This window comes from Solenopsis invicta, chromosome 8 (genome assembly GCF_016802725.1).
Source record: "Solenopsis invicta isolate M01_SB chromosome 8, UNIL_Sinv_3.0, whole genome shotgun sequence".
Taxonomy (NCBI): domain Eukaryota; kingdom Metazoa; phylum Arthropoda; class Insecta; order Hymenoptera; family Formicidae; genus Solenopsis; species Solenopsis invicta.
Window position 1 is genome coordinate 20,945,294 of NC_052671.1, and position 13,070 is coordinate 20,958,363.

Below are 13,070 nucleotides of genomic sequence, written 5' to 3' on the forward strand. Positions count from 1 at the left end.
GTCGGCTTTCTGGCGGAGATGGACAGTGGCATGGGGCGAGTCGCAATGCGCGCTGGAGCGAAATAGATTCCCCGTGCTGGAAGCCGCCTCTCAATATTAGAGGGGTGTTTATCGCGAGTTGCCGCTGGACCGGGTTGCGAGGTCCCTGTGTTGCTGGGCCCAACGCCGGAGGAGTTAACAGTTGCCTTCTCCGGAGGTTCACCCTCGTCTAAGTCCGTGGTTGTGCGGAGGTGGGTGGTTAACGCCTCCTCTACCTCCACCGGTGAGGGTAGGGGGCTTAGGCGCGGGGGCGGAAACGCCGATGGGTCGAAATCCCCAAATGCGTGCTAGACCAATGGCAGCACATAATGTTTAACATAACACTACGTAAAGAATTGTTAAATTCGTATTATGAATTTGTTTAAATCGATTCCAACCATAAAAGCGCAGAGCTGTTACAAAGTGTAAAAACTTCACTATATGAATTATGGATATTCAGCGTTGTAAAAAAATACTTGTATCTCTCAATTTAATTGAAATCATTGTTCAATTATTACGTAAAAAGAAAAAATTAATAAAAAAAGTATCGGTCCCTTTATTGCAACGAAAAGAAAAGGGTCTATTACTATACTCTTTTTAATGTTATAAAAACAAATGATTCTGAACAATTTTGTCAAATTTATTAAAATGACTGTTCTACAATTTAACAAACTATTAAAATTAGTGGAAAAGCCTTTAACAAAAAAAATATTTTATTTTATCTTTGTAATCGTAATGGCTTTTGTCGTATAAATGTATATACATTTCTCAATTATAGTTTTAAACATCGATCTATAGGATGCATTGTTATATCACTCAAAACCTAACCTCGTTTGATTCGTTTTGTTACCGTAAGAGCACTTTAATAAGAGTTCAAATAATTCAACTCTTATGGAAGCGCTTTTACGGTTACGAATCCCCATTGTAAATGTGCCTTAAGTCCCGGTCTACAATTAAGGTTGGTTTATGCAGGCCGTAATCGTTAACTTATGCCGAAATCTATAAGAAATTGATCGATCAATCATAATCGATGCATAAAAAAATAACCGACTATGATTGGTCAAATTCTTACAGATTCCGGCATAAGTTAGCAATTACAGTCTGCATAAACCAACTTTTAACGGCTTAAGGCTTACTACACCGATTGTAAACCAAGACTATAAGTCCCACTCTACAATAGATGTAGTAAGCTTTAAGCCTTAAGAAATTGACTAATCATAGTTGAATATGAGGAGAATAATCGATCATTGGCATTTATCTGCATAAACATAACATAAGGCTTGTGGACCAATGAAAATCTTATGTAAATCAATACGGCGATTTTATGCTGAATGCTCATTGGTCCATTGGTCTTATGTTGTGCTTATGTTATGTTATGCATTTCATGTGCGAGGCCCTTAAGGACCTCTTTCACCAATCTCGATTAGAGCTAACAGAGAGGTTAGTCCAATGGAATTGACCAATCGCATTGCCTATTGTGTGAAATAACAAATGCGGTCAATTTCAATGGACTAACCGATCGGTTAGATTGGTGAAAGAGGCCCTAATCGAATAATTGTTTAAATAACTGTTTTGGAAATAAAAATAACTGTTGTAACCGAATAATAAAAATAATCGGTTTAGTCCATCACTACAGTTAACAATATAAATATATCGCATGTACGTAACAACTCACATAGAACGTAATATTATAGTAATGTTGCAGTAACAGTTTTCCATTGTAATATTACTATAACACAAATATTGTTGAAATATTACTAAAAGGTTAACAGTAATACTACATTGTCCGCAAAAACTAAAAGGTTAACAGTAATACTACATTGTCCGCAAAAATAAATCACAGTAATATTGTTGTGATACATTGCAGTTGTATTATTGTAATATTATATGATATTTATGTGATATTTATATAATATTGCGAAATAAATAAATTATTTTTATGACTTTTATTTTTATTGAATTGTTATTTTAATATCATTTAAAAAATTATAATATGTAGAAGAAGGATGGCGGTTGAGGAATATATCTGGGGTGATGGAATATTTATCATAATATTTCGTATAATTCGCGTTGAATTTTAAAAGCAAGAGTTAAAATTATTTTGTTATAGTCTATTTCAAAATTGTAGGATGGTTACTGGTCATTAGTGTTTGCTGTGTTTTTATAAAAGCTGAATTTTAATTTTGCAGATAGCAGAAATTTTTATAGGTATACTCTCTATATAATTTTCAAAAGTATGTTACATATTAATTTTTTAATTTTAGTCTAACTTGAACGCTTCAAATGTAAATTTCAAATAATATTATTGAATTTAATGTGTATCATTATGTGCGTATGAATTTGACAAATAAAGTTATGTTATATGCGATCTGTGATTATGGAATATGGTTGTCTGCCACATGCATTTCTCTTGCGACGTTACAATAATCTTATTGTAGATGTTATAATATGTTTATTAGAAGCAAAGAAATTACTTTAAAAAGCTTTAAGTTTTATTTAAAACATTTTTAAGCAAAGAAATTATTTAAAGAAAGTTTCTTTAATAAAAAATATTTTATGAAATGTTTGTAAAACCTTGTTTTATAACACTTGTTTATGGGTAAAATTTATGAAAAATCACAAATTTATATTCTTTTTATAAATAAAAGTACTTTTTATAACATTAATTGTTAGTATTTTACGATCTCCCCTGCTATTTCACAGACGCATTCTTTTTTCGCTCTTCAATAAATTGTAAATTATGTTCGTTTTATATACCTGATGAACTCCTACCTATAAGGTCTTTAGTAGAACTTTATGGCTAATAAATTGACATTGGTTAGAATGTGTCGCGTTAATATTTACTGAGTTATTGTCAAAAAACAAAATGATATTCCACAACCTCCTCCTTTCCTCTAATATTAGACATAGAAGAAAATAACATTGATATAACATTAAACATAGAAAAAACTTTCATACAATTAACACATTAAAATAATATTGTTATAAATCAAAAATTTATAAATCTAAATATAATTTATTGAAACATTTCTAAATTAAGTAAATATCACTTAAAATTTTTTTAATTTTTACTTTCATTCTCAAATATATAGAAATACGGTTCTGCTAAAACATATACGTAAAAGTTTATAAAATTTTGTACAAAGAAATATACAATTACAACAAATATACAATTACATTATAAAAAAATCATGTATAAATATAAATATGTAACCTTATATATAAATTAGAAATTTAATAATACATTTATATTGAAGTAATATTATTGTTAAAACGGGCATTCTATAAAACTGTCTTTACCCTATATGTATGTATACGTATAATTTTGTGATATCTTAATAATGTCGTAATGATCGTTAACATCAGTAAGACATAATTGAAACGCCATTTGACATCACCTTGCTATTTAGGATGTTATATTGCAACAATATGTTGTAACAATATTATTATTATAGTTTAATGTTGTTCATTAAACTGTAATATACCGGTAATATTTCTGCAATATTTTACTGTAATATCTAATATTTCTGATATATTGCAATATTGCAATAATATTTTATGCTATGTGGGATTCTTGAATGTGAAATTATAACACCGATGTTAGATGATGTTTACTGAGTTAATTATAAATAGAATATACAACTCTATATCCAAAACTGAAATAGATACCGATAAACGCAAACAATAAATGAGACGAGGAAAATATTTCTTTAACATTTTAAATCTAAGAATGATTGTTTCATTTAAATCTCAATAGCTTTTTTGTTCTCTTTCTAAAAACTCTGGTGCCTAATAATCATAGAGTTGTTTTTTTTTCTCAGAAAATCCTCAGGAGACAGCTAGCCTCGAGGAAGGTGAGATAGCCTCTCTAGTTACTAAAGGTTATGTACACCATGTAGCCGTGCACTATGTAGCACGCGCACGCGTACACAAGCGCCTAGGCCTGTGAAAATTACATAGATAAGACGGCTATCCGCCGCAGATGTAACACCTTTTGTGGACGACTTCTGACGTGGGAGGTAATTACGCAGAACTGATAAGATCTTCATTGTACAGCATTTTCTATTCAGAATCTGCGAGCTTGTAGCTCTGCATCACGCGGAGTGGATTCTCCGCCGCTGCCGCACTGCCGCCCACGTCTACCTCGTTTCCTGCTGGAATCCGCGGAATATGCCCCGGTGTCTATATAATGAGCTAAAAGTAAGCAACAATCTCTTCCAAAAAGAGATGCATATCAATTCAACAGACAAATCCAGCTAGAAGCCTGCTTGAACGTCTGGCGTTCCAGCATAACCAATCTTCTGAGGCTTCATCAAATTACCCCTCAGAACGACCAGTTAAAAAATGTCATTTTAAGGGACTCCACCTGGCGGATCTACAATTTCGATTATCCTTAGCCAGGCAAACGTATGTAAAACTGTGTCTAACCTTTATTGACAAATCGGCAGCGGATTTCTCCAAAATCGAGAACTGGCTCTTCGGAACTAACTTCGCAGAAAAATTAAAAGCAGTCCAAGCGTATGAAAAAGTTGGGCAACATATCGAAGTCTGCCTCTGCCCAAACAAAAACGATTAAGGTTAGTAACCAGCCATACCTAACCAACCGCCGGATTTATTTCAGATGCCGGAGAGGCATCATTCTCATTTGAGGAAACAGACAAACCTGCTCGACAGTAGACAGCACAGGCCTGCTGAATCCAGTAAGACCAATTGATAGAACGGCACGAATGATCCTTTGTTCGTGACCCTTCATTCCCCCAGTATTTCTAGGATCTTATCCGCCAGTAAAGGCAGTAACGGCAGAACGAAGATTCCCGACTTTCTGCTGAAAGCAGAATCGCTACGAAAGCAGCCTTTGCTACGAAGAGTCCGTTGCTGCCAAATGTACTTTCTGTCTTAACAACCGGCCAGCAAGAAGAACACAGCCTGAAGCCTGGCAAGATCAAGATAGTGCAGGAGGAAAGGCTGCCATATCCGCAGCCCCAATCGCCAGCACGCCAAAGCAACCAGTGTATATCGACGAGGACGATAATCGTTTGATATCGCACATCGACACACATCTGCTCGAATCCACGTGGCGGATTGTTCGGTCGCTACACATATACTTTGCGGCGTTTATATTCACGCTCATGGCTTTATACTCGATCTATAAGATCGTGTGTTTCAATAAGGCAATGAATCTACTTACGCAGTCGTACTTCCTAGCCGTTTATCTGCTGTTGACCACAATCGGCACGTTGAGGTGTTTCCACTTTTTCCACGACGCTTATATTCTCGGACATTTCCTACCAGAGTCATTGTCCAGGGTGCTGATGTATCTACTGCCACCGTTCTTATCCATGCGTTCGCCACTCTGTTGTTGTATCTTGCCCGAAGCACCCGCACTTAACAACAGCATCCTCTTGCCCATCATACTTGTACTTTCGTCCACAGTGTACATTGTACTGTGCATATCCTCGCACGTGTCCGCGAATATGCTCGCTTATTAGGATAAGGCAAGAATTCTGCCGCTTATCAGTCAGTGCACCTACATGCGTCATCCTAGGTCGGTGCTACAAGTACGTGTATCGCCTAGTACGTTCACAGATCCACATGGTCAGTAACGATCGTTATCTTCCGCTCGCCGGACAGGAGTAAAGTGACCAACAAGCCACAGCCGAGGTTGCTGCTGTTCCAGATCCCAGTCCTGAACGTGCCGTTAAAGTAAGCACTTCCAGCTAGAAAAATGGCGCATTGTAATCCAACTCATGATCCCGAACTTCTAGATGAGTACAATTGACTTAGAGGACGCTTAACTACTAGTTCCTATAGCTTAGGAATTGCGTCATTTTCTCCGTTTTCAATGGCGGAGAACTACTTACGAATTCACACCTCTGCTTTTTGGCTTATCCTTAGTTTCATTCATTCTTAAAAATTCTACATCCAGTTGCGTATTTAAGAACAAAATAACTACTGTTCGGTAATTTATTTAGATGACTTTCGGATCATGGGCATTTCACAGAAAGATTGTCTAGATAATTTAGATGCCTCAATTAAATTGCTAACTTTGTTTGGATTCTTTTAACTGCTTTAAATCTCAACTTTCATAAAAGTGCAAATACCTGTTTCATCGTTGATTCAGTGCATCAATCAATGACGATTCCTCTAGAGCGCCCCAGGAATCTTTATAAATTAATATCGAGTTTTTCCATGAAACGAAAATGTAAAATTTGAAATTTTGCAACGCATGCTCAGATCACTGATTGTGATTTGCCTTGCGGTCTAATACGGTCTCTTATATACTAGAGAATTTGAAAGAGCAAAATTTCTGGTTTTATTCAAATTCCGACGACATTTACTTAGCCATGATATATATATATATATATATATATATATATATATATATATTCCAGATTACTTAAATAAAGAACTTGATTGGTGGATCAATATTTTTTCAGAACCAGAGTAAGTAAAACATCTGATCAATAGTAGTGACCCAAGAAATCTTCTCTGATGCATCTTTTCGATTAGGTTGGGGACCTTTGTGAGGCACTTGCCGTACCCATGGATAGTGGTCAGAGGAGGACAAAACTTTCCACTTAAATTTTTTAGAGCTTAAAGCTGTTTCTTATGCCCTTTCGGTGCTTTGCATCAGATCAGCGAGATTGTCAGTTTTTCCTCAGAGTAGGTACTTCGACAATTATTGCATGTATAAATCGTCTTAAATCCATTCAGTACACACACTATCTTTAGATGTAATCTTGAAGAAATTAGTCCTTGTTCTGGGTACAGGCTACCGAATACACATGCTCACATCAATTAGAACTTTGCAAATTTCCATTAATGAAAAACTCATAATCAGGATGCCAAACAGAATCAAAACGTCTGCACTAGAACAATGTCATCCGCTGTTCACCTTTTCTCCATTTAAAGATAATGAAGACCTGTGCGTTTTTAATTTAATGAAGACATTTTTAGAAGCTACAAAAGACCTTCGTACATCTTCTTGTATCAAGTTATTCATCTCCTGGTCAATGCCGCATAAGGAAGTAGATCATCAGACAGTTAGTCAAGATCGAGCTTAGAGGAGTGTAGAATGAGGTCTGTGATTCCTTTTCAATGCATAGCACTCGTCATGTTTCCACTTCATCAGAGGCAGAGGAGGGCCTATCTTTAGAAATTATTAAACGCGCGGCAGGACGGTCAGGCTATCGCGTTTTTGCCATTTTTTACAACTGCCCTCTGATAAATTCCAAGGAATTTTTAAATACGGTGTTAGCCCAATAAGATTATCTCATCGGCTCTTACGCAATTCATTCAATAACTATAAGAACTTGTGTGATATTCAAATCATCTTAACAATAAAGATTTTGCACCATTAGGTTTACAAAAGTATTTATAACAGGGAAATATGATTTAATAAATTGCAAATCACCAAGATCTAAACATCTACATTATTATCCATTCGAACAAGACACCCTAGACATAATTGATAAATCAAACGAACTTACCAAGTGAAGTTTGATTTGAATTATGGCGGGTGTCTCGTCCGGACGGACTTTCCACCTTACCGTTAGAAACCGTTTCTCCCATCCAGTAAAACATTTTTAGGTGATTTGCAGTTCTAAACTACCAATGAAGTTAGCGCTAGGAGCGGTGTCGCGTGGTCGACGCATGGTGCAGAGCCATGTGACACGTGACCTCTCTACCTTCCTAAAAATTTTTCAGGCAGATCTAAAACTGTTGGCGTAACGCACGCAGAGACGTGACTACATTATTATCCATCCGGACGAGACACCCGGCATAATTCAAATCGAACTTTACTTGGTAAGTTCGTTTTTTAAAAATTATCAATTTTTTTTATTAAGGGTACCTCTTCGGTAGCAGCGTTGGAAGCAAGCTGGAAGCAAAATGTTATGACGTATTTATGACGTCATAGTTATACTGAAATGCTTTGAAGCGTGACATTGACCGCACTCCAAACGCTTCAAATTATTTGCAGTGATACTTTGACTGCACCCTGTGATACCCCTATTTGATAACGTACTGTAAATCATCATGTAAGAACAATTGCTTGAACAATTTTTATTCTGTGAGATGCAAAAGATAGTGCGTCAAATTTTACCATGTGAATCTAAAAATAGCTCAAAATGGAATCGAAATATTTAATTCATAGTGAACAAAACAATTATATTTTTAAGAAAAATATTTAATTAATTTATTAATTTATTAATATTAAATAATTTATTAGCGCACAGATATCCGCGTTATTGATTTTTTATGCCCGGTCTTTTTGTTATATTATTTTTTGATCTTTTATGTATCTTTTCAAGTTTACGAAACTGAACATCGAATAAATGTTCGATTTTAAAACACAGTTTTAAGTTGAACAAGAGATAGTAATATCACGTTATTAAATTAAAAGTTAATTTAGTAATAAGTAATATAATACTAATAAGCATTTAATGCGCCAATGATAATACCAATGAAAACTTTTTCCACTAAAATAATAACGTAATATTACTGTATTTTCACATATTGTTCTCTAATAAATATCAAAAATTGATTATATTAATTTTGCATAGCATTAACAAAATTTCAAAAAAATTTAGCGGTGTTACAATGTCAAAGAGATCTTCAAAATCATTATTTTTCGATTTTTTGACCATTCTTTTCTAAATTGTGATTTGATAAAACAATTTAAAATTATTTTTGAAACGTCAATTTCTTATTAAAACCAGCAAATATTTTTATACTAAGCATATATTTTAATACTCAATTTTGCAGGTCTGTGTTATTCTATTCAATGGCATCGCAGATTTTGCTCAATTTCTGGTGAAAATACATAAATAACATTGCACTCGATAGATCTGCTCGATTTCTATTGCCACTTTGTCGTCAAATTACATGAGCAAAATTTGTTCGATTTTTATTAATTCGTTGGCATAGAATTCCAGTAAATTGTCAAATTTCTAGCGATAATTTTCGAACATCACACATCAAATATTACAGGTTCTGTATAAAATGTCTTTCTGTCTTAAAAATTTTCCAGCAGACTCTGTTAACATTCTGTCTTTTTAGCTATTTGAGAATAAAATGTCCCACTTAACTGCTTTGAATAGCTTGTATGATCATAGAAAATGTTTGAAATAAAAGTTGTATAGTCTGAAAAGTTATGTAGTCTGAAGGAAAACAAATAATGGTAAAATCAATTTTCGAAAAATGCGTTTTTCACGATTATATATGCCAAGAAGACATTTATTAAATTACATCTCAAACAGCACAAAATATGTAGTGGAGAAGAGGGTATTATGGCTACTGTCGACAATATGGCTACCCCTATTATTTTCATTATTAGATAACGTATTCTAACAATTGCTTATGGAGTTATTCGTTTAGTAGCCCGCCGTTTTTTAGTGATGCTAATATGACAATACATAATGACTGACAATTGTTATAAGGCATTTCTTTTGAGCACTTTTAAACTTTTTCAAGGTACACTTTTAACCTTTAATTACATACACTTCCTCATTATTCTTTGAGTGTTTTATCACACGAAGATACATACACTCCACTGTTATTTTGTTATTTAACTTTTTATCGGCCGTATACATTTCGAGTTATACAAAGTTAAAATAATAACATGGAATTTTTTTAATATGGTTCTTTAAGCGAAATTTTTATATTTTTTCGATAACTTGATTGTCATTTTAAAGAGCGGTGTTTAGAAATATTAGAGACATCATTTTATATTTGTTGTTTAATGTTAAATAGAGATAAAATGATATTTTCAATGAGAAAGAGAGAAAAATTTCTAATGATATTTCTAAAGCTTCTAAACCCAGGAAAATTCTAAATCAGAAAAATTCTAAACAATGGAAAATTAAAAATATATAATTTTGTAACAAGGTATTGTGTTTCTTTTAAATTAAACTAATTTTTTTAATTATTTTTATAGATAGCCATATTATAACCACTTTTTTCTTTCACCGATTATGCAGAGCATTAAATTTTTATAAATCACGTCTTAAATAATATTTCATTATTTTGAGTCTAGAATCTGTCAAACAACATTCTGATGAATGTAATCGTTCAAGTTTCAATAGAAAATACTAATTATAAACAAAATTATTCAATAAAATGAAAATGGGTGCTATATTACCCTTTTCTTCTCTATGATAAATAATGATGAATACTCATCAATATTTAATTTTAAAAATATTATATAAATATCTTACACATATTTATAAAATCTTTATAAAATGTTTAGTCTGCTTTAATAATTTGTTAACAATATGTTGAATAAAAATTTATGTTAAATTAAAAAATTTTTTTTTATGTGTATAATATATGTATAAAATATTTGTTGGAAGTAATAAAAAAACTCAAATAAAGATAGGCCCAGATGGTTATAGCAAGATCTTGGTGTTGAAATAATATTTCACATGTTTTAATTCATATCGAACTGCGCGCCATTACTTTCAGTTTCAATCACAGCTCTCGAAAATGAAATATAATTAAAATTAAAAATCAAATTCAATAATACCAATGCTAACTTACATCTCTAAAATCCCCTCACTCTAAAGAAAATAAAAAATTTATAAAAAATTTTAAAGATATCCAAAAGATAATATCTTAAAGATGTTTTTAATATTAAAAATGCCTTTAACGCGACGGAACGAGACGCGGCGAGTGACGAGCGGCAAATGATGTGATCATAATAGACAAGTTAGAATATTTGTAAAGGTAGTGTGAAAAGCAAGTAGAAGGTGAATTTAATTAAGAACAAAATATAGATAGTAGGGTAAAAAATAAATATGAAAGTGTCAACTGTAGTGTTTGAGGAAGCGATGATTCCATCGGCTTACAATCTTTCTCTCGACACGTAAAAATCTGCCGGTACCAAATTTGTGCTAGAAAGAGACTTTATGGCAGCAACAGCAACTCAGTGAATCTCTAACAATTTTTTTATCTATTCGCAAAAGACGTAGACGCCAGTTTATAGATACATATTTCTTTTCGCGAATGTTACGCTATCGTAACAGTGAATGAATCGAAGCTGTAAGTACGAGTTTCGACATGCATTAAGACAAGGATAATGATGAAATTTTCGCATTATTCTTTTACATATCTTTAATTTCACGATCTAACTGCTGGCAATATGTAAATTGGCAATGTCTAATCGGGCACACCATCGCATCTGCAATTTATGAAAACAGAGAAGGCACTCTCGTTAAATAAGCTTAATATTTTATGAATCGCACGACAAATTTTTAAAACTTTTTACAAAAATAGATTTGTTTACATTATTGGCACTTTTGATACTATCTTGCTCTCTTTCCAATATATATTTATTTTATTTTATAAGTACAACCATTTTTGGAGATTTCAAACAATTCAAACAGATCTACCGGGTAAACAATTTTTCATATATAATCAAAATTATATAGTTATATATATTAAATTATAAATAATATAATTATATACAATCGTACATAATTACGTATAATTGATGAATCAAACGAACTTACCAAGTGAAGTTCGATTTGAATTATGCCGGGTGTCTCGTCCGGATGGACAATAATGTAGTTATGCCTCTGCGTGCGCTACGCCTAACAGTTTTAGATCTGCCTAAAAATTTCAAAAAACGGCAGAGAGGTCACGTGACTCGTGACTCTGCGCCATGCACCGATACCGGCGCCACTCCTGGCGCTAACTTCATTAGTTCAGAATTGCAAATCACCTAAAAATAATCTACCGGGTGGGAGAAAGAGTTCCTAGTTGCAGGGTGGGAAGACCATCCGGACGAGACACCCGGCATAATTCAAATCGAACTTCACTTGGTAAGTTCGTTTGATTCATCAATTATGCCTAGGGTGTCTTGTCCGGATGGACAATAATTGTTTAGATCCTGGTGATTTGCACTTTATTAAACCGTAATATTATGTTCTTGTTATAAAAAACCGTAATACTATGTTCTTGTTATAAAAAACTCCTACTGGTCCAAAACCTTAATTTATAAAAAGACTTAAATAACATGTAAGTTCTTAAAATAATATAATGCAACGCATAGAAAACAATGGCGTAATTCATCAAGCTAACACTGTCTTTGAAAACTCTTTAGGGTCTATTAGAGGACGGTTGTAAAAAGAGGCGAACACTCGCGATTGACCTGTCCATCCTGCCGCGTGTTTAATAGTCTCTAAAGATACACCTTTCTGTGCCGCAGATGAGGTGGAAACATGACGTGTGTGATGTGCGGAAAAGAAGTCAGACCTCACTCCACACTCTTCTATGCTCAATCTTATCCATCGACTATCTGATGGCCTACTGCTTTGTGTGGCCTTGACCAGGAGATAAATAACTTGTCACAGGAAGGTGCTCGAAGGCTTTTTGTAACTTCTAAATAGGTCTTCATTAGAGTAAAAATGCACAAGCCCTCATTATCTCTAAATGGAGAGAAAATGAATAAGGGTTGAGACCGTCCTGGTGCAGATGTTTTTATTCTATCTGGCACCCTGATTATGAGTTTATCTTCGATAGAGATTTGTGAAACTTTGATTGACGTGAGCGTCTGTACTCTGTGGCCTGTACCCAGAGCGAGGAGGAGGGCTAACTTCTTTATGATTGCGTCTAGAGGTACTGTGTCATATGGGTATAAAGTCGCGAGTTTTTCTAGGACTAGGGCCGGGTCTCACACGTAATCGTATCAAGGACGAGGAGGTTTAAGAACCCCTACTCCTTTACAGAATCGCTTAATCAACTTACAGTTTCCGATCTCGTTATCTGAGATCAGAGATATTGCGGATCGGGTGTTGTTAACTACCGAGTAAGAGTTTGCTTGGTTTAGTTCCTGCGCTAAGAATTGACGGAGCTGCGTCGGGGTTGGTGACCATATAGAGGCAGATGCCGCTTTACAGAACAACCACCAGCGAAGAGTTTTTGTATATTGTTTAATAGTTGATTTTGATAAAGATGCCATAGTGGTATCTATCGTGGTGGCACTCCTCGGGCCGTGAATGCCTGCCTGATAAGAGCCCTGCTGCCAGGGAAAGTGTCCTCCATGCTAGGTG